Source organism: Equus asinus, chromosome 21, assembly GCF_041296235.1.
Source record: "Equus asinus isolate D_3611 breed Donkey chromosome 21, EquAss-T2T_v2, whole genome shotgun sequence".
In the NCBI taxonomy this organism is placed as follows: Eukaryota; Metazoa; Chordata; class Mammalia; order Perissodactyla; family Equidae; genus Equus; species Equus asinus.
The window spans coordinates 27,277,963-27,300,675 of record NC_091810.1 but is presented as its reverse complement, the minus strand read 5'-3'; the positions used below and the strand labels follow the sequence as shown (position 1 = coordinate 27,300,675).

The following is a 22,713-nucleotide window of genomic DNA, read 5'->3' as shown; positions in this document are numbered from 1 at the left end:
GAATTCATCTTTTAAAAATGATAACTGTATAAAGAAATGTTGCATAGTGGAAGGGAGAATGGACTGGGTGAGGTGGTCTTTGATGTGGTCCTTGCTTCACCCCTTACTTGATGAGTAATCCTGGGCAAATAACTCCAGCTTTTGTATCCTACTTCTTTACTTATGGACAAGCTCGCTGGACTAGATCTTTGTTTAAGGCAATATTAGCAGATGTTACAGAAGTAAAAGATTTCATGATCCAACGAGTTTGAAGATTTTTTTCCTTTTTTCACTATAGTCCCTTTGGAAAGCCATAGTGCCTGGGAGCAGTTTAAGGCTCTGAGAAGCATCCTGCAGGATTGAAACACATTTCACCCCTGTTTAAGCTGACATTTCACTGTGTCATTCAACCTGGATGACTTTAGTCATGGCATACCCATACATTTTGCTGAACTGGTATTTTAGGGAATAAAGTTTGCCCCTTCCAGGTGTACCATTTCTAAGACTCTGCATTTCTTCTTCTCCTTATTGTTGGTACTTCTTATCTTGATCAAACTATACAGCAAGAGATGTATTCATAAATGTCACCAACACAGAAATATAATACCAAATCAGTTCCCATGCATTTAAAAGTGCTTTTCTCCAAAAGGCAATGCTGTTTCTACACTAAAAGGTGATAAAAAAGGAAAACCATCATTTATGGCTCTTAGGTTAATTTAAAATCCTTGCACAGAGTTCTCAACCTCTTGTATTGGAAAATTCTTTGTCATGGAAGGCTTTCAGATGCGTTGTAGGATATTTAGCAGGACCCCTGGCCTTCTACCCACTTGATCAATAGCACCTCTTAGTTGTGACAATGAAAAATGTCTCCACACGTTGCCAAATGTCCCATAGGAATCAAAATTGCCCCCAGTTAAGAACCACTATGTTGGAGTCACCAATAGTACAAAGAAATATCCAGTTAAAGATGAAATATCTGACTTTAGAGCTGGGCCTAATGGTAACTGAATTCCCCAGATGGCATCCTGCTATGGGAAATTTTTGCTTCCTGGTGGCATTAATCACTGTTTTGCCACCTGTGTATTCTTGCTTAGAGTCGAGCTTCTGTTTGCAGGTTGAGTTGTAGCATTGACATTTCTACCAATTGGATTTAACGGGAAATGAAAGCAGCTGCAATATTTCAAAGCATTGGGCAGATTGGGCAGAAGGTATGTGGACAAATCCTATTAACAAATAATGGGATTTGTGCATACACAGTGCCTCCCACACTGTGCATTGGAAACCTACACTAGGCTGTTTCCATCATTGTTGTTCATAAATCACATAAATTATAATAAACTAAGAAAAATGTTCTCACACACATGAAGGCTCAACCTACATTCTGATGATGACTAAAGACATTTTGGATGGTTTATCAAAAAGGGATATCTGATTAAAAAACCTTTAATCCAGCTTAGTTGTAAAGCAGCCAGAAGATATGAAATACATCTGCTCTCAATTTCTAATCTTAATCTTAAAAATAATAATAATAAACTCATGAATTGGAGTCTTTATGGGAAAGAAAAAGAATTTCAGATAATATATTCTTCTCATTGGGCCAAATGTCACTGAGAGGTTTGAACAGAATGACCCTTAAGTTCCCTTCCAAACCTGAGCAACTATGAATTTCCCATTCGGATTCCTAGGAGACCAGTGGTTTCAAACAATTAGTATCCTATTCCCTTCCATTATTGACATGCTCTCTGCTTCCAGTTATGTTTAAAGTGATACATTTACTGGGTGAAGCTGGTGCCTTTCCTTTATTGCTATATACAAAGTCTGGTGGAGGGTCTGGTATCATAGCTGCATCTGCTAGATAATCCATAGACAATTTGGTGGGTGACTTGTGATGGGGCTAGCATGGTTGAATTTTCTGAGCATCTTAGTTCTGAATGATTGGCAATAGTGATTCCATGTATTTGGTCTTTAAAATCTAGTGTAATGAGTCAACAAATTAGAAATGAGGAAATATGGCTTTAAGCTGAGTGATAGCTGATATCTTATTAAGGAGACTGGTTAAACAAAGGATCATTTACTGCGAAAGCCTCAAAAGCTCCTGACTACATCATGCATAGAATATATGTGTGTAGGTCTGCATGCATTCTGTCTTTCTTCTTTTCTTCCTCCTCACCTCTCTCTCTTCCTTCCTTCCTTTCTTCCTCCATTCCCCTCCCTTTTCTCTCTCTCGATTTCTTCTGTCCTTTATTCATTGCATCATTCATTTGAGAGCCAGTATAGTGTTGCATAGTGTAACAGATAAGAGCAGGAACTCTATTTCCCACAGTTTGGATTAATATCCCAGATCTTCTTCCTGCTAACCATGTGAACTTGATCACCTTCCTTAAGTTATCACCTGTGAAATGGGGATATTAATTGTACCTACCTCATTGGGTTGCTATGCAGATTAAAGATTTAATATACATAAAGTCCTTGGAATAGTGTCTGGCACATTGTAGGTTCTATAGAAGCGATAGCTGTTTTCATTCTTTCATTCATTGAATAACTTATATGTACCCGTCTTCTAAGTCCAAGAGGTATAATATTGGTGGTCAAAAAGATGTGGTCCTTGTTCTCATGGAGCTTTCAGTTTGGTTGAGGAGAAAGATATTAAGCACACATACAAAATGAAATAAAATCGCTGAGATTGAGTAACACCATTTTAGGTGAGCATATGACAAAGTAAAATGACTTAGATAGCAGCAGGGGTTGAGTATGGGGAAGTCAGGTTAGTCGGGGAGGAAAATAGAAAAACTGTTACATAATTAGAGTGGAGATTGAGAAAGTGAATGTAGTAGATGATGTAGTACCCCCACCCAGATCTCATTTACTAGGCAGTGTACTCATTACCCAGCTGCTGTGACGATTGGCTGCAAGCAACTCATAGATACACTTTTCCAAGAATTGCTCTTGGCCTAATGCAGCCATCTTGCTCCAGAAATGGCATGAGGTCATCCCCCACCCTCACCCCCAGAGTATGGACAGCTGATGGATTTGGAGGGGAGGGCAATATACAAAAGCCTAGACCCCTTGTCCTTGCCTCAGGTTGTCCAGCTCTGTAGTGCCATTCTTATTCCAGACTCCATAGGGTTGAGATTGAGGCTGGAACTCAGCAGAAGCCCCCTCTGCCTTACTTCTTCCCCTGTCCTGTACTGCTTCCATCATTCTATAAATCACTTGCTCAGAATACTTGTCTCAAACAATATCACTAAAGAACTCAATCTAAGAGCAAATATCCTGGAAACTTCTTGGAGAATTGTCTGGCAGGACTGATGACCTATTGGGAACTGGTGATCATGAGTAATATAGGGATTCAAAACTATCTAGTGTGTGTCTATATTCAGTATTGTTTGGCTTGTAAAATGCAGACATAGTGAAAGCAAATGGGATTAATTTAGGATGAGATTTTACCAGAGGAGTATGTTGAAAAGATAGAAGTGCCCCGCAGTTGGGATATTAACATAAGTATAGGCATAGTGGTCCATGGTATCTTAATGAGTAAGGAAAGACAACAAGAAAGGAAAGTGCTGAGGCAGAAGGAAAAATCAGAGAGTGAAAGGATGGGAAGCTCTAACAGGGTCAAGGATTAAGGTCAAAAGAGTAAGTCAACAGGGGCTGGCCCCGTGGCCGAGTGGTTAAGTTCGCGCGCTCCTCTGCAGGCGGCCCAGTGTTTCGTGGGTTCGAATCCTGGGTGCGGACATGGCACTGCTCGTCAGACCACGCTGAGGCAGCGTCCCACATGCCACAACTAGAAGAACCCACAACGAAGAATACACAACTATGTACCGGGGGGCTTTGGGGAGAAAAAGGAAAAAATAAAATCTTTAAAAAAAAAAAAAAGAGTAAATCAACAGTTCAACTGGAAGGAGTCAGGGCAGTAACAAAAATGTAACAAGTATGAATTTATGTTGAAGGTGGCAGTTCAGTTTCTGGTAATGACAAAGACCTGGGTGTAACCTCTCCAATGTGTGGCTGCAACAATACCAGAGACCCAGAGGTCAAGCAACTGAGAGACCAGGGAATGAATAGCTGGGTTGTCTGTGTGCATGATGAAGGCACTGGGATCTTAATGAGGGTTTGGCCTTGTTCCAAAGGTTCAGGTAAATAAACAGAGAATGAACAGGAGGCTTAAAAAATGACCACAACTAAGAAGGAGGAAGAATAGCCCACTCAAATGGTTTGGTATTCAAGGAAGCAGGGACTGTTTTATAAGAGGCTGGAAGGAATTGCCTAGAAGTGGCAATGAGAAGCATGGAGTACAATAGCCCCCCAAACCCTGAGGTACATAGATGGTAGAAGGCAAACGAAATGCGGCTGCCACTTGAGAGAGCTGCAGAGGAGTGAGGTCCTCTAATGAGAGCCACATTTCAGTTAGACAAGCACAAATAAGAACTCCGAGCAGTGGTTAAGGATAAAGTGGAGTTTGCTGATCTTTCTATGACTTAGGTGGTGAAATACAGGCAATGCTGCCTACAAGTTGACTACATGGGCAGGACTGGCTACATAATTTGTGGGGCCTGGTGCAAAATGAAAATAGAGGGCCTTTGTCCAAAAATTATTAAGAATTTCAAGACAATGATAGGAGAGCGGTAATCTAAGTAGGGGGCCCTTTTAAACATGGGCCCTGCACAGCAGCAAAAATTGCAGTGAGCTCTGGCTCCAGACTTCCTGGACTCAAATCCAGGCTCTGCCTAATACTAGCTTTAGAAAGTAAATTTACCTGCTCAGTTTTCTCCTCTACAAAATGAATGGTCTTAGTATCTAAATCAAAGGGTTTGAGGGGAAATTAGATGCATTAAGATGTATGAAGTCTTTGATATATACTAAGCACACAATAAATTTTTTGAATTTTATTATTACTGGCAATAGAATACATGTCAGCTAGTATAACCACTGGTCAGTAATATTATTCATAAATTTTGAAGTTGTCGGGGGAGCTAAACTGCAAAAGAAAATCAGTTCTCATTGACCAGAGACTGTAAACCATGAGAACCCATTCAAATTTATTTGTTATCTGTATGTTTTCAGACAGTAGCTTGATCTTTTATGTGGTCATTACTTGAAAGCGGCTGCCATATTCAATCTGTCCTCGAGAAAAACCTGAAATGTGATTTGGTCTGTTCCGAGTCTTGTATTTGTGAGAATAATGGGGATTCTGCTGCTTTCACAAAAGCAAAAGTTTAAGTATTATGGAATAGTTTTGCCACTGTCACGGAGCTGATGGCAGAAGGTGACCTAACATCCTGCAAATTGGCAGTCAGCGCTGCCCCTGAAGACTGACCGACTAATAATGTAAAAGAATGAGCCGCTGGCTGATTCGCGCCCCTTCCCAGGTTCCCCTGAAATCCTACGGACTTTATTTTTTCCTAGCTGTAAAACTCCTTAACTACTCAAGGGACAACACTGCTGGGATTTTTGACTGTGAATGGAGAGTTCTGTGTGGTCCTTAATTGGAAGAGGAACCTGTCAAAAATAATATATTCACAAACACTCTGAACCATTATGGGCCTGACAACACTATATAAACTGTCACGCGGCTGGTGGCAGATGGGTTGGTTTTTCAGCAACACTAAAAGCTGACGGGAACATCTTTCAGAAATCAACTTCCTTGAAGATTTCTAGTTAAAGTATTAGAAGAGGTGTGCAGGGTAGAAGGGGAGACAGGATGGGAATAGATGGCTGAGTAACCGCTGTGAAATATTTGAACTCTGACAGCTGATTTCCGTTTAATTTGGAGCAGCAACCGACCTGCTTTGAAATCAGAAGTTTTAGTAAGTTTGAATATTTCTTTGCGAGATTTTGGCTATGGATAATTTTGGGAAAACTAATGAGAGAAGTAGCAGGATAATCGAAGAGGATAGAAAGAAAAATAGAAGGATTGAGCCCTCTATGTTTTCATGAAGAGGCTGTTACTATTTATGCACAGGATAATGGCTGTTTTCTGTGTCATTTTTGTTTCTGTTCATGTAGAAATCAGTGTCTCATCTCTCTTTGCTTCCTGTCCTTGTCACAAGTTTTGGCCACATAGACTGCTCACTGCTTCCCACAAAACTGCAGTCCTTTCAAGAGAAATAGGGACAAAATTTGAATGAATAAACATTTGCTGCCATTTCCAACTGCTCCTTCTTCTTCCTAGTTTCATGGATTCTTAAATTTGTTTTGTGCCATGAGCTTCTTTGGCAATCTAGAGAAACCTACGGATTACTTCTCAGAATAAAGTTTCTAAATGCAGAAAATAAAATGCACAGGATTATAAGAGAAACCAATTACACTGAACTACAGTCCTAACATTGAATCTCTTGCAAAAGAACCCCTGCCCTAGATCTTGGGCCTTTTTATGCAGATCATGCCAATCAGTGGAGGGAAAATCAGAATAGAGAATTTGAATTGTGTCAAGAGTAACTCCTACAAGGGATAAGATAAAGAGAAATACGGCAAAGGAAATGGAAAGGGAAAGACCTCTTGGGATGAAGTGTGTTTTGATGCTGTGTAGAGAAGGAGAAACATGGAGAGGTGCTTCAGGGGAAACAGAATGGGGTGGAAAAAAGAAAATGAATGAAAAGAATGGCAGAAGTAGGTTTTAAATTGTGTTCTCTTTGATGTTCTTTGAGAGACACAATTTAAAAAGTGGAATTACTTTGTTATTGTTACTGGAGTCTGTTTGCTTGAAGATCGGGTCACCTGAGGATCAGAACTTTATCCAGGTTTTGCATGGAACTCACTCTGGGTTTTGCAGTCTAAATCCTTTCTACAATCTTCCCAAATTTTAGGAACCATGTTCATCTTGCACGATCAGTCTTAAATTCTAGCTCCCCTATGACAGTTTTCCTAACACATTTTCCTTTTCTCGCATTCTGACGACTGTCTCTACTTCAGTACTTGATCTCTTGCTTTGCACTGTGGTTACTTGTACTGATTTCCTTCACTTCATTGTCCCCAATGTGATGAATATTAGAATGAATGAATGAATATGTTTAATGAACGCATGATAGATACGTGTCGAAGTTGCTGCCTACATTTTTGATAGGGATGTTTGTGAAAACAGGAGACATTCTCATCATAGGAAACTTTTTCATGGACTGAGGGCCCATTAAGTATCAAGCGGCACAATAATCCTTTCATATATATTAACTCTTACCATCACAATGACTCTGAAAGAGAAATATCATTAGTCCCATATCAATGATGAGGAAACTAAGATTCAGAGATATTGCTAGTTTTCACTAAGCAGTGGAGATTTGGACTTGAATATGTTTCCTTCAGATTTCAAAATCTACATATTTTCCATTATATCAAGCTGCTTTTCTTATGATAAAATGGACAGTTATCTTTTAACGTTATTTCATTCATTTTCTTATTGATAATTACTCAATATTAACAAGAAACACTGATAAATATTTTAATTTTAATAAGTGGAAATATAGTCTCAGAAGCAGGAAATCACATGCTACTTTCATGCTCTCTATTAAAAACTGTTACTATTCACATTGATTTGCCATATTTCAATAACCCTCAGAGAAGCAATCTGTTAGTTTGTACAACACAGGCTATCCAATTGGACCTCACTTAATCAAGATTTTAAATTGAAGTTCTGCACCATCATTATTAAAAAACCATTAACTTATCTGGTAGAATTATAACATGTAAAGTATCTTTTGTTAATCAGTTATCTTCCCTGATGTTTGTGGCTCCCACAGGATTTTGAAAATGAAGACCAAACACTCCTAACATCAAAATAATGATGAGTATGATGATATACACTCCCATGGACCTTTAAGGTACTTATTATGATCCTTGTTTCTAGAGATAAGTTACATGAAGAGAGATTAGATAACCCAGTCAAGGGAACATAGAAAAAGCTGGAAAAGGACTCCAACATGTTCCTGAATAGAGATGTCAGTTTTTCTCAAGCAACTTTCTCATTTAGACAATGAAAAATATAATTAATATCTGTCTTCAATATTAGGGTGATAAAATCCTTCCTGTCGTTGAATCAGATGAGATTTGTAATTATTTGAGTGGGTGATTGAGGTCGAGTGAGGGGTAAAGAAAGAACAGCATAGCATAATGAGTATCGCATTCTTATAATTACTTTCGTAAAGAATGTTAATTTCACAACGAATTTGTTAAAATAGCTGCAGTTAAAATAGTTTATGTAAATATATTAAACCTCCCTATTTTACTAAAATAAAAATAATACATTCCTGACGTAAACTAATTTTCCATTTCCATATTAACATGCTCAATGGATAATGTACCAATGGAAAAATATTTTCGTGACTTCACTAGCTTTTGGTTTTCTAAATTAGTCTTTTTCTTGATAATCCAATTGAATTATAAAATGAATATTTAGTTCATTTATTCACAGTCGTGCAGTAAATATTGATAATAATTTAAGGGATAATTTGTGGGTATTCTTTTTGTTTTTGGAGGAAGATCAGCCCTGAGCTAACATCTGCTGCCAATCCTCCTCTTTTTTTCTGAGGAAGATTGGCCCTGAGCTAACATCCATACCCATCTTCCTCTACTTTATATGTGGGACACCTGCCACAGCATGGCATGGCAAGCAATGTGTGGGTATGCACCTGGGATCCCAGTGGGTGAACCCCAGGCCACCAAAGCAGAATGTGCGAACTTTAAACCACTGCGCCACCGGTCGGCCCCATGGGTATTCATTTTTAAATGTATTCATGAATATTCTTGTTTAATATGTATATGATTTAGCAGAAATGGCAAAGAAGTTATAAATTCTTTTCAATATTTCAGATTAATCAAACACAAGGTTGTTAAACACCTACTATGTGCTAAACATTATTTTAGGAAATAAAACTTTTTTTTTAAAGATTTTATTTTTTCCTTTTTCTCCCCAAAGCCCCCCGGTACATAGTTGTATATTCTTCGTTGCGGGTCCTTCTAGTTGTGGCATGTGGGACGCTGCCTCAGCGTGGTTTGATGAGCAGTGCCATGTCTGCGCCCAGGATTCGAACCCACGAAACACTGGGCCGCCTGCAGAGGAGCGCGCGAACTTAACCACTCGGCCACGGGGCCAGCCCCAGGAAATAAACTTTTTAAAAATCCCTTTTTAAGCCTTGCTAAAATTAAAATTGTTATTATCCCTAATGAGCATTATTAATTTTTAAAAAATAGGACTAAATTTGTGTCCACATATTTTTAAATGGGTTTTGATTTATCAATACAGTTTATTTTCAGTTAATAATGACATGAAAAGATAAGAAGCAAATAGACGATTAAAATTCACGGCTAATCACATTATTTTACTTTTATTAAAGATTCAGCTCTTTTCCCACCAAACTTTTATTCTTCACTTCAAACAAAATCAAAATTTTATTTTGTATTCTAGTCTTGAAAACTTGGTGGTCTGGATAGGAAAACTCTGTTTAAAACTGTTTCTAAACTGTGTATTAAAACCAAACTAAAGCTGGTATTGGCAGGTAGTACACAGGCAATTTGAGATTACCTAAACTTTCATTTATGTACAAAATTGTGGCTTTGATTTGCATTTTCCTGATGATTATTATGTTGAACACATTTTTATGTCCTTGTTGGCCATGCGCATGCCTTCTTTGGAAAAATATCTATTTAGGCATTTGCTGATTTTTTAATAGGGCTTTTTTTTTTTTTTTTTTTTACTATTGAGTTGTATGAGTTCCTTATATATTTTGGAAATTAACACCTTATCAGATACGTGGTTTGCAAATATTTTCTCCCAATCAGTGGGTTGCCTTTTCATTTTGTTGTAAGTTTCCTTTGCTGAGCAGAGCTTTTTAGTTTGATGTAGTCCCACTTGTTTATTTTTGCTTGTGTTGCCTTTGTGTTGGCATCATATCCAAAAAACATCACCAAAACCAGTATCAGGGTGCTTACCCACTATGTATTCTTAGAGGAATTCAAGTCTTTAATCCATTTTGAGTTGATTCTTGTGTATAGTGTATATAGGAGAGCAGTTCATTCTTTTACAAGTGGACTATCCAATTTTCCCAACACCATTTATTTAAAAGACTATCCTTTCCCCATAGTATATTCTTGGATATTTTGTCAAAAATTAATTGACTATATATTCGTGACTTTATTTCTCAGCTCTCTATTCTGTTCCATTGATCTCTGTGTCTATTTTTATGCCAGTAGCATATTGTTTTGATTACTATAGCTTTGTAATATCACATCAGGAAGTGTGATGCCTCCATCTTTGTTATTTTTTTCTCAAGTTTGCTTTGGCTATTCAGGGTATTTTGCATTTCCATACAAATTTTAGGATAGTTTTTTCTATTTCTGTGAAAAACGCCGTTAGAATTTTGATAGGGACTGCATTAAATCTGTAGATCACTTTGGATAATATGAATATTTTAACAAAATTAATCCTTCCAAACTATGAACATGGACTATCTTTCCATTTATTTGTGCCCTCTTCAATTTCTTCCATCAGTCTCTTACAGTTTCAGTGCACAGGTCTTTCACCTCCTTGGTCAAATTTATTCCTAAATATTTAATTCTTTTTGGTGCTATTGTAAATGAAATTATCCTCTTAATTTCTCTTTCTCATAGTTTGTTGTTGGTGTGTAGAAATGCAGCTAATTTTTGTATATTGATTTTGTATCCTGCAGTTTTAGAGAAATTATTTGTATTTCTGTGGCATCGGTTGTAATGTCTTCTCTCTATTTTCTGACTTTGTTTATTTGAGTGTTCTCTCTTTTTTTCTTAAGTCTAGCTGGAGATTTCTCAATTATATTTATCTTTTCAAAAACCAGCTCTTAGTTTCATTCACCTTTTTTATTTCTTTTTTTGTCTCCATTTAATTTATTTCTGTGTGATTTTGTTATTTCCTTCCTTCTTCTAACTTTGGGCTTAGTTTATTTTTCTTTTCCCCCTTCTTTGAGGTTTAAGTAAGGTTGTTCCTTTGAGATCTTTCTTTTTTCTTAATTTAGGCATTGTCACTCTAAACTTCCCTCTTAGAACTTTTGCTGATTCTCATAAGTTTTAGTATGTTATGTTTCCACTTCTATTTATTTCAAGATATTTTTTGTTTTCTCTTTTGATTTCTTCTTTGACTCATTCATTGTTCAGTAGGATGTTGTTTAATCTTCACATATTTGTGAATTTCCCAATATTCTTCTTGTAAATTATTTCTATTTTTTTTTTTTTTTTTTGAGGAGGATTAGCCCTGAGCTAACATCCATGCCCATCTTCCTCTACTTTTATATCTGGGATGCCTGCTACAGCATGGCTTGACAAGTGGTGTGTAGGTCCACACCCAGGATCTGAACTGGCAAACCCCAGGCCACCGAAGAGGAATGTGCAAATTTCACTTCTGCACCACCAGGCTGGCCCCAAATGATTTCTATTTTTATACCATTGTGATTGGAAGAGATGCTTATTATGATTTCAATCTTCTTAAATTTATTAAGACTTATTTTGTGGCCTAACATATGCTCTCTCCTAGAGAATGTTCCATGTGCGCTTGAGAAGAATGTGTATTCTGAATGCTGCTGTTGGATGGAATGTTTTGAATATATCCGTTAGGTCCATCTGGTCTAACGTGTAGTTTAAGTCCAATGTTTCTTTACTGATTTTCTGACTGGCTGATCTATCTTTTTTTGAAAGTAGGATATTGAAGTCCCCTGCTATTTATTGTATTGCTGTCTACTTCTCCCTTTAGACCTGCTGATATTTGCTTTATATATTTAGGTGCTCCTATCTTAGGTGCATAAACATTTGCAAATTTTATATCTTCCTGCTGGATTCACCCCTTTATCATTATATAATGGCCTTCTTTGTCTATTACCATCTTTGCCTTAAAGTCTATTTTGTTTGATGTAAGTAAAGCCACCTCTGCTTTCTTTTGGTTTTCATTTGCATGGAATATCTGTTTTCATCCCTTCACTTTTAGTCTATGCATGTCCTTAAAGCTAAGGTGAGTCTCTTGTAGGCAGCATGTAGTTGGGTCTTGTTTTTTTTAATCCATTCAGCCACGCTATATCTTTTGATTGGAGAATTTAGTCCATTCACGTTTAAAGTAATTAATGATAGGTTGGACTTACTATTGCCACTTACTTAATTGTTTCATGGTTGTTTTGTAATTCTTTTGTCCTTTTCTTTGTCCTGTGTTCTCTTCCTTTGTGATTTGACAATTTTCTATAGTAGTATGCTTTGATTCCTTTCTGTTTATCTTTTGCATATCTACTATAGGCCTTTGCTTTGTGGTTAGCACGAGTCTTACATAAAATATCTTATATTTATAACATTCTACTTTAGGATGATAATAACTTCAAAGACATACCAAAGCTCCCTCACTCCACGTTTTGTTTTTGATGTTACAATTTGCATCTTTTACTTTGTGTATCCATTAACAAATTATTGTAGTTACAATTATTTCTAAGACTTTTGTCTTTATACTAGAGTTATATGTGATTTTCCCACCATTATATATATATATAATATATATATAACATTAGAGGATTTTGAATTTAACTATATGTTTACCTTTACCAGTGAGTTTTATATGTTTTCCTGTTACTAATTAGCTTCCTTTTCTTTCAGCTTGATGAACTCCCTTTAACATTTATTGTAAGTCCAGTCTAGTGTTCATGAATTCCTTCAGCTTTTGTTTGTCTGGAAAACTCTTTATCTTCCCTTCAATTCTGAAGGACAAATTTGCTGGGTGTTGTATTCTTGGTTGGAAGTTTTTTCTTCTGGCACTTGGAATATATCATCCCACTCCATTCTGGCCTACAAGACTTCTGCTGAAAAATCTGCTGGAAGTCTTATGGGGGTTCCCTTAGGTGAGCTTTGTGGCCCTCAGCAGCAGCTTTTAAAGTCTGCAGATAAACCTCTTTCAGGGAAAGACTGAAAGATGGGTGATTTTGTCTACTCCCTCTGTGCTGAACCCTGGGAAGTAGCCATGGTGAGTGCTGCATGTCAGTTAAGAATTACTTTATTTGCCTTAGTCTTGTGGGCCTTTTGGACACAAATCCTGTTGGCTTTCAGAGCCTGGTGTTTTGGGAGCCTGCCACTCCAGTAGGAGTCTTAAAAACTGAGCACTAAATGTAGGATCCGAACTCTTTGCTCCTTAAGGAGGAGCTACACGTTGGGTGTTCTCTCCTGATTATATGGTGCTGTGTTGGGGATGGGGTTTATAGCAAGAGTGTGTCCTGACCTTTCCTACTTGTTCCAATATGAGTATTTTCTCATTTGTCTGATGTGTAGGAGTTGCTCAGCTAGTTTCTGGATCTCTTTTAGAGGGAATTGCTCCACGTGTAGCTGTACATCTGTAGGAGGAGGGGAGCTCAGGAGACTCTTGGTCCTGGGACCACAAAATATTCAGTTTTACAAAAGTTCAAGTTTAGGGAGGTATTGGCTACAAAGGGACAGTGTGACACAATTTGGAGGTTATATAACTGTTTCAAACCTGTAGAACCATAAACTACAAATAGTTAATTTTCCCCTATGCTAATCTTAAAAAGAAAATTACCCAGATATCTGTTGAACCCAAGATGGAGTGCAAACTATGACAAATAAATCTAACTATATTAGAAATATATAACATAACCACACTGAAGGGGATAGAGAAGAAAGGAGATGATTTAAGTAACTTCTGAAAGCAGTTTTGACTAGATACTTTAAGGCTAAATATAAAATGAAATGAACTGTTCATAAACACTTTGCACTGGTTGGTAAATTTGTTTCTCCCCAAGATATTGGTTAGGAATTGTGAAACAACTTTACACGTATACTAGGGTCTATCAACAAATAAATACAGAATAGATGAGAGCCAGGTTTCTTACTATTGGAGAACATAGTCTGAAATAAGCAAAGAGGGAGTGATAGAAATCACTTTTTGGTTCTGGATTAGGGTTGAAGGCATCAGTGTGAAGTCGTATTCATTTTTTCTACAGAAAGATAGATACAGAAATAGAGAGATGTGTATATGCATGAGTCAGTCTATATATACAAATTTCCCAACTGTCCTCTAAGACAACTTTTATTTTAAAGAAAAAATAATATTTATTTGCAATATAAACAAAATTTTGTTGCTTGGGAAGGGTGTATATATATATATATGTAGGTGTATTTGTGTGTAGGTAAGATCACAAACTTTCCTCTATACGATTATAAGCAAGACTGGCTATCCTCTTGGCATACCCTCATTACACAAATCTGATGCATGTTTCTGTTTTTTGTTTTTTTTAAGTAAAAAAGAGAGACAAAGAGAACCATGTGCAGCATGGAAGCTTTTTGTCAGTTTCTCGACTGTGGCAAAGAAACGAGTATTATAATGGCAAAGGTAGGGTAGGTTATAACATCAGGAGATGAATATGACCTTGACTCTCTTTGGTTCAGGATCATTCCAAAATGGTAACATTCTATGCAGGTATTTTTGGCTGAAACATCAATGTTTTATATGTTTTAAATAAAGTTATGAATAGACACGAAGCATGTCCAGGAAAAACCGGTGTGTGTTTTTAAAAATGCATATTCATTTTGAAAAATTTGGCAACAACAGACTTTATACATCTAATCTTTAAAAAAAGATATGTTATAAAGAAGAAAATAATTCTTCCAACAGATATGAAGAGTTTTTAAATACTTCAAAGCTGATGACTTTCATTTGCATATGTAAAATGCAGCAGGCTATTAAACTATCTAAGGGGCTTTGCTGTTTGCCCCATGTTGTTCGAACTGCAAGCATACTTTTGTAGAATTCTCATTGTATGATCATGGCACTTGGGTTTCTAACAATTCTTATGTTGTTCTCCCTTGAAACACATTTCCATCAAAATTATTTCCCATTCACTCCTTCCTACACATAGTCAAACTTCTCTCTGGAGCCCGTCATAGTTTCTGTAGTCCTCATTCTTAGTTGAACCTTTACTTCCGATCTTTCTCCCCTTAGTTAGTATGGGTGCCTTAGTCGTATGCTTTAGACTGAACCATAGGCACTGTCTTATACCTGTTTTTTCCCCAAAGCACCTAGCCCAGTGCTGAACCTAAATAGGGACTTAATGAATAATTGATTGTTTAATTAAACCAAATGCTTGTACAACAAGGATAATCCATTTCCTGACCCTGCAAGACAACAAAGAAATTACCAATTATCAGAGGCTGCCCGTACTGCTGAACATTGATTCCAGACAAAATAGTGAAGTCTCAAGTGCAAAAATCATTCCAGATTAATGCTCATCCCTATATTACATGTCAGAAGGACTTGAGCCAGCACAGTATGGTGACTTTTGACCTACTTTCCATTTTTTAAATTAGATTGGGAGGAAAGCTCCATAAGCATATAACAATATTATTCCCTTCTTTGAACAGCCAAATCAATGTCAGCACTACCAACGATAAATAAGTAAATAAAACAAAAATAAAATCTCTCCTGTTGAAAGGCCATTAAGTTCAGAATTTTTTCTTTTAAAAATCTTCCCTCTTACCTCTGGGAAAACTGTCAAGGCAGTGTATTTTCAGAGAAAATTTGATAAAAAAGTGATGAGTTGAAAGTTGAAATGAATGGAATTTTCAAAAGACTGTGGAAACAGGAGGTGGGAATAAAAGTTTAAACTGAATAAAGAAGAAATGGCAAATAGAGGGAATCGATAGTATGCTTCTGATACTTTCTTTTTGAAAACTGTAGAATCTTGAATTATTTTCTACTTTCCCCCAAATGGCTATGAATACTCAAATCCTTTAAATATAGAGAATACATCCTAACACATTATAATTGATATCAGTGACATATTTGAGAATTTCAGCAAACATCCGTTCTTGATAACTTGAGGTATCAACATGTTTTTGTTTGAGTCGAGTCGTTAAGAACCCTGTAAAGGTCACGGTCCCACTTCAGATGAAAACATTGCTGTAGGGTGCACATCCTTATAACCAGCTCACTCTAGTCTTAATTAATAACTGACAATGAAACCCTACAAAAGAAAGACTATTCATTTGACAACATATAGCAAATACAATCTATGTGGTTTTTTTGGTCATATTTTGTAATACCCATTTTGTGGTTACCAGGTAACTGTGGAATTTGGCTGCCTAAGAGACAATAAAATAAAGGCTGCCCTTTTCAAATATTTGTATTTCTCCTAGACAGGAAAAATACTGCAGAAGTCTGCAAAATAAATAAGTAAAACAAAGATGTTCTTCTATAAGTCATGTGCGATTTTATCATGTAGGATTTTTTTGAAATTCAATTACAATTCAAAAGTCTCTGACTCATTGACTTCATTAATTTGTAGAGGAATTCATTTAGCTGCAACTACTGCAAGCTATGACCAATAGGTTTGCAGGAGGACACTATTTTAAAGCCACCGGTTAGAAATTCATCATTATTTCACAGATTCACCTGTGTATCTTCAGAATGAAATAAAGTGGAGCAATTATTTTTGATGTATTTTCATAGAATCCCAGTAAGTTTTAAACCAATTCCCTTTGACCCAGAAGCTATAAAGCGCCCCCTGGAAATGGATGGAATTTTTTTGCTCAGTCCAAAGTTGAAGTATCAGAAAGGCAGCCATTGATCAGGTACGTGGCAAGCATATACTTTACTTAAAACTATTAGTAGAGAAATTTTCCAAAAATATTTAAATTTTGAGATTTTAAGTACCATATTTCTTTATCATTAGCCAGTGGGTTAGAGTTCTGCCCATCTGCTTCCTTTATTCGACAGAACGAATGTCATACCTGGGTTACTTTACAAAAGTGTTGGGGGAGGGGGAGCTAGCCCGGTGGCACAGCAGTCGCAGGTTCTGCTTCAGCGGTCCAGGGTTAGTTAGTTTGGATCCTGGGTACGGATCCAGGGACAGCTTTTCAAGCCATGCTGTGGCAGGTCCCACATAAAATAGAGGAAGATCGGCATGTATCTTAGCTCAGGACCAGTCTTCCCCAGCAAAAAGAGGAGGATTTCTGGCAGATGTTAGCTCAGGTCTATTCTTCCTCAAAAAAAAAAAAAAAAAAGTGTTGGGGGACTTCACTCTTCCTAGGATCTTTCTTTTGTCATTCAACTATTCATTCATTCACTCACTTGCTCACTCACTCATATATTCAACAAACATTTATGGGCTGCCAAATGTGTGAGCTGCTATGCCCGGCACTGGGGAAACAACAGGGAGCAAAAAAAGGCTTGGTTCCTCGTCTCATAGAGCTAAGAGTTTAGTAGAGGAAGTAAATATTAAACTATCACAGAAATAAACGTGGAATTACAACAATTATCAGTGCCTTGAAGAGAGGGATGTGGTACCATTTGACGATGTTAGGCTAAGATGTGAGGCTTCCTGAAGTTAAGGATGAAAGAGGAGAGAACATACCAGGTAGAGGGAGTGGCATGCATTCAGTCATCCATGTATTCAACACTCTTTATGGGCGCTGATGAAATCACAGGTGCTGTCCTAGGTACTGGGGAAACAGGCCCAGTGAGACTTGGAGAATACCCCTGATATAAGAGGTACATGGGTTTTCCAACAACTGAAAAATCAGTGAGCTTGGAGCATGGGGTGGGGGAGATATGAATTGGAACCTAGCATTTGGTAGAAGAAGGGATATACAGAGGCTTGTAAGCATTGTTTTCATCCTAAAAGCAACACGAAGCCATCAAAAGTGTCTAAGCAGGGGTGGAGGTGGGGGTGACACAATCAGATTCTGTTTCAAAAATTTCCTTGGGTGTCTATTTGAAGAAGATCTGTATGAAGACGAACTTTAAAGCCCTTCCCAGATTCATTGCTCATTGAGAAAGCCCCACCTTCTCTTTATTTTTAGGAGTGTTTGGCCTTAGTGAAGCATATACAAGGTGATTCTATTCATTCTAAAATACTCTATTCTTTGGAAAATACCTCTCATCCGCACTTTATAATTAATCTCATGCAATTCACCTGGATAAATGAAAGAATCATTTAGGATTGGCAGAGGATGAGAAAGTTAGCGTATTCTTTATCTAAACAGTATGCATGTGTGTATGTGCACATGTAATTCCTTTGTTCCTATAATGAAAAAACTCTGTTCTTTTAATTTATCCTCATGTCCTCTTTCCATAAAGGATTTGAACTGACTGAGAATCTATTTAATGTCTTGCTTAGACTGGTGTATGTTTATTTCTTTAACATATTTTAAATGGGTTTTTTCATTTACGTTCAATCAGGTTTATATTCTATCACAACAAGTTGGTGGTAGCATTATTTGGCTGTCAAAATGGGCTATGATGATGTGTTTGTTAAAACAACAAGGGATTATTAAGAAGCTAAGCATGTACTCTGCGTGGTGCTTGTGTAGCTCTGGTAGCTTTTTATCAGATGGAGCATTCATCTTGTAAAGTTCCAGCTAGCTTCATACACACATAAAACAGCCAGTATTTTCCCATTTGCAGTGTTTTTCTCTTCTGCCTTTAAAAAAGAGTTCACTCTGTCTTAGACAGGTGTGTAGACATTGAGCCAGACTCTTTTGAGGGAGAATCAAACATGTCACTCTGTCATTTCTCTGAATATAACTGAATTCTATAGCATAAATGTGTGCTCACTGGGATGTTTCCCATAGAAAGACTATATATATAATGTGTTCAGCCAATCGTTTGTAGAATTGAGAAATGAAGCCACAGATGCCATACAAGACAATTATCTTTATGGAAATAAAGTGTTATAAGAAAATTTTCAACTAAAGAAGGAAAGATTTCTTTCTACCCAGTGGCCTGAAAGCGGATCTATGTGCCCGAGAGGCAGAGTAATGCAGAGATTAGGTGTGTGCTATGTAGAGGCAGATGGGCTGGGTTCCAATCCTGTCTCCACCGTTTATCACCTGTATGACATTGGCCAAGTTACTTATTCTCTCTGTGTCTCAGTTATCTTGGTTCTGAAGTGGGTACAATAAGAGCGTCTACCTCATCTAGTTCTGGTGAGTATTAAATGAGTCAGAGAACGTGAAGACCTTAGAAGAGTGCCTGGCACATATTAAAGGATAGAAAAAATTAATAGATAGTAGTTACATCACCTAAGTCGAGTAAACCATATGACTGAAAGTGGTAAAAGAACTAGCTCTTTAAGACTCAGACCTTGTAGAGAACATTGCTTTGTTCTCTACCATTGCCTGCAATTCTGAGTGACAGCTCAAGGAAGAAAAAAAGATATAGGGAAAGACTGACTTATGAAATTCAAATAAGTGGCATTTCAAACCACTGTTTAGTTCTTCATCACTGAGAAACAGCTTATTTTTGCATATTTAAAAGATGAAAGACAATGCCTACATATTAATTTTAAATTAAGCTTTCTAATAGGGGTAAAACTTTTCAACTAATTTCCAATGGTGGGAAAATGAAGCATTCACGCTCAGGTGAATGTTTTAGTGTTTTAGGGGAGAATAAATTAATTACTGTAATTGAAGGTATATGCAAAGCTCCCTACATTTTGAAGAAAAGATATATACACACACACACACACACACACACACATATATATATATACACACACATACATACACACACACACTCACAAATACTGGATGGAAAATAGATTTGATAACCATACTTTTGCTCACTAGGTTACCATCTGTGAGGACTTTTAAGATTTCTGGGGGCTTTTTGGTAACATAAGATTGCTATTATCAAAGTAAAAAAATTATTCAGTTTTTGAAGATGCAGAAGGCTGTTTGTTTTCCATTCAAAGGTGCTATCTAAGTATTTCACTTAGCCAGATTCTAGCAAATCCACTTAATAATTTGTATTTCCCTAAGACGCAACTCAGATCATGTTCTGCAATGGAATAATGGTCTGTATTAGTAATTAAATCATTAGACAATGTTTACACCTAAGTTCAGTAAGCTTCAGTCTCCCAACTGCTTTAAATCCATTTGCAGGGAAGTTATGGAAGATTTGAACAGGGCAGAGTTCGATGTTGTACTTGGTCCAGATATATTAATATATTCCCCTGGGAATTCTCTTTCTAGCTCTGTAAATCCAACCTCTCCACCTGGGTCTGTTCAAGTACTCCCTAGTCTATGAAGCCTTCCAAGCATTCTGAATATTAATCATAATAATCATAATATTTATGGGCTACAGGTCGGTGGCAGTGGCAGGAGCATGCAGAGAAGCTGGCAGCCCATGGCTCATGTGGTGCATTTGCTCCCCCAGTGGAGGCTCTTGAATGAGCTGTGGTGATGGTGTGGGGAGAGCAGCACCATATGGAGGGGCTGCAGATCCTTTACCAGCCTGGGGGTAGACGTGTGCCTGGTGTACGTGGGGCACACCTGCTGGGTCATGTACGGCATTGTCTATACCCGCCTGTGCACTGGAATGGCAAGTGCATCCAGCCCTGTCTGGCATGGAGGCCCAAGCTGCAGCTGGGTGTATGCACTAGCATGGGGTCCAATTTTGGTGCTGAGAACAATGTGGATCTGCTCTGGAACATGGAAGACTTTGACTTGGAGTCCAAATTTGAAAGGCCAGTTAATGTTTCTGTACCAGAGAAAACCAGAAATAACAGCAGGCTGTAGGCCTACATCTTCCTCCGTCGTGCTGGTATTCTGCCCTGGCATGGCAGGAAAGCAGGGCATCTGGTGAGCCCTCTCACCACCTACATGATCCCCCAAATGGAAGGGGTCAATCTGCTCCCTGGGGAATCTGCTACACAGCAGATTGGAGCAGAGAAGAAGCCAGCAATTGCCTTGGATGAGCTCATTTCCCACTGGAGACCAAGACTAACACTGAACACGATGGTGGACAACTGCGTGTTGTCCTCCCTACCTCCTTATCCTGTTCATTGAACAGCTCAGCAATCGAGTAAAGGACTTCACGGTCATATCCTGTTCCACCACCGAGCTGCCCCTCGCCGTGTCCTAGGACAGGATCTCACTGGGAAGGCTCTGCATCTCGATCCACATGCAGGATGCCGTGTACTTCCTGCAGCAGTTCGGGTTTTCAGAGAAAGATGCTGATGAAAGAAAGGGAATTGTTCTTGATACCAACTTGTACTTCTTAGCATTGAACTTCTTTGTCACAGCATTTCACTTTCTTCTTGATTTCCTGGCCTTTAAAAATGATATCAGTTTCCAGAATAAAAAGAAGAGCATGATTGGGATGTCTCCCAAAGCAGTGCACTGGTGCTGCTTCAGTACGGTGGCCATCTTCCTGTCCCTGCCGGACAAGCAGACGAGCCTCCTGGGGCTGGTCTCGGTGGGCATCGGAGCTGCCATCGAGCTATGAAAAGTGAAAAAGGCATTGAAAATGACTTATTTGAGAATCCTAAGACCTGAGTTTCAGTTTGCCACTTACAGTGAACCTGAAAGGAAAACCAAAGAATATGACACCTGGGCCATGAGGTACTTGCGTTACCTGCTCTGCATTCCATGTATCCAGGGTGCTATCTATTTGCTGCAGAACATCAAGTATAATCGTTGATATTCTCAGTCGATCAACAGCTTCATCAATAGGGTATATGCATTTGGCTTCCTCTTTGTGCTGCTAGAGCTCTTTGTGAAAGGCCTTCACCTATAAGAACTTCAGCACCTTCATTGATGATGTCTTTGCCTTCATCATCATCATGCCCACCTCCCACCAGCTGGTGTGTTTCAGGGACGATGTGGTGTTCCTTGTTTACCTCTAGCAACAACGGCTTTATCCAGGGAGCAAGAGCAGAGTGGATGAATTTGGTGAGTCCTATGAGGAGAAGCCGAAGGGAAATACAATGCAGAGCTGGGGCTACTTGTGGGCTGTCACCACACAACAAAGCTTGGATTATCAGCTGAGTATTTTTGGACTCTTTTGGTAGAATTTCCTGGACATTACATCTGCATTTCCAAAGTCTCTGAACTTGTCTCGTACATGTCTTGAGGCCCTTTATGCTGTGTTTGAGAGGAGCTGGAAGCATTTACATGGCAGCCTCAATCTGCAAACGTCTGTCTCAGTCACTGAGATGTTGGGCACTTGCCATCCTCATGGCCATTGGCAGCTTTCAGTGCAGGAGGGTCTAGTGTCAGTGGGGGCCATGACATCACTACAGTGTCCCCCGACCCAGCAGACACCAGGGGCTGGGAGGTGTGCATTTGTATTTCAGGTTGTCTGTAAGTGCACCTTATGTAAATTTCAAATGCCTCATTAAATCCATTTCGAATAGACTCTAGAATCAGATGGATGTTTTCCTTTTTGTTTAAAATTTGACTATTTTAAAGCTTAATGTATGGATATTTCTATTTTAAAATAAATTTCTCTGGCTGTAACAAAAGGATGTGGGCATTACCTCAGAGAATGGAGATGAGCACCGAACTTATTTCTTATTGCTAATAAGAAATCTGCTATCAGTCAAGTTCATTTGTAGAGATTTACATACTGTTGGAAGAGAGTTTGAAAGATGGGGCATAGGAGGATACTGAACTCGGCTCCTCCCACGCTCACAGCAAATCAACAACTACCTGTGGAATGATTTCCTCTGAGAGCTCTGGAAATGGGATAGAAGGAACCTCCCCAACAAGGGACAAACAACAGGGGTGAAAGAAGCAGAGATACAGCCCCACTGAGGAAATTGCCATGCCCCAGCCACAGCGCTTCATGGCTGGGAGTGATCTCAAAGTTATGGAGATTTTGCCAGAGAAGTAGGGGAATTGAGTTCCACATTAGACCCTTAGACCCCAGCCGTTAGACCCAGCACAAGAGAAATGAGATCCCACAGTATCTGGCTTTGCTGGCTTTGAAAGCCAATGGGGAATATGCCT

General features: G+C 38.3%; 1 pseudogene; it reads left to right on the top strand.

Annotated features, from left to right (window-relative positions):
- Positions 1–1,139: 1,139 nt before the first annotated feature.
- LOC106838080 (lipid scramblase CLPTM1L pseudogene) lies at positions 1,140–21,773 on the top strand (annotated as a pseudogene).
- The last annotated feature ends 940 nt before the right edge of the window (positions 21,774–22,713 follow it).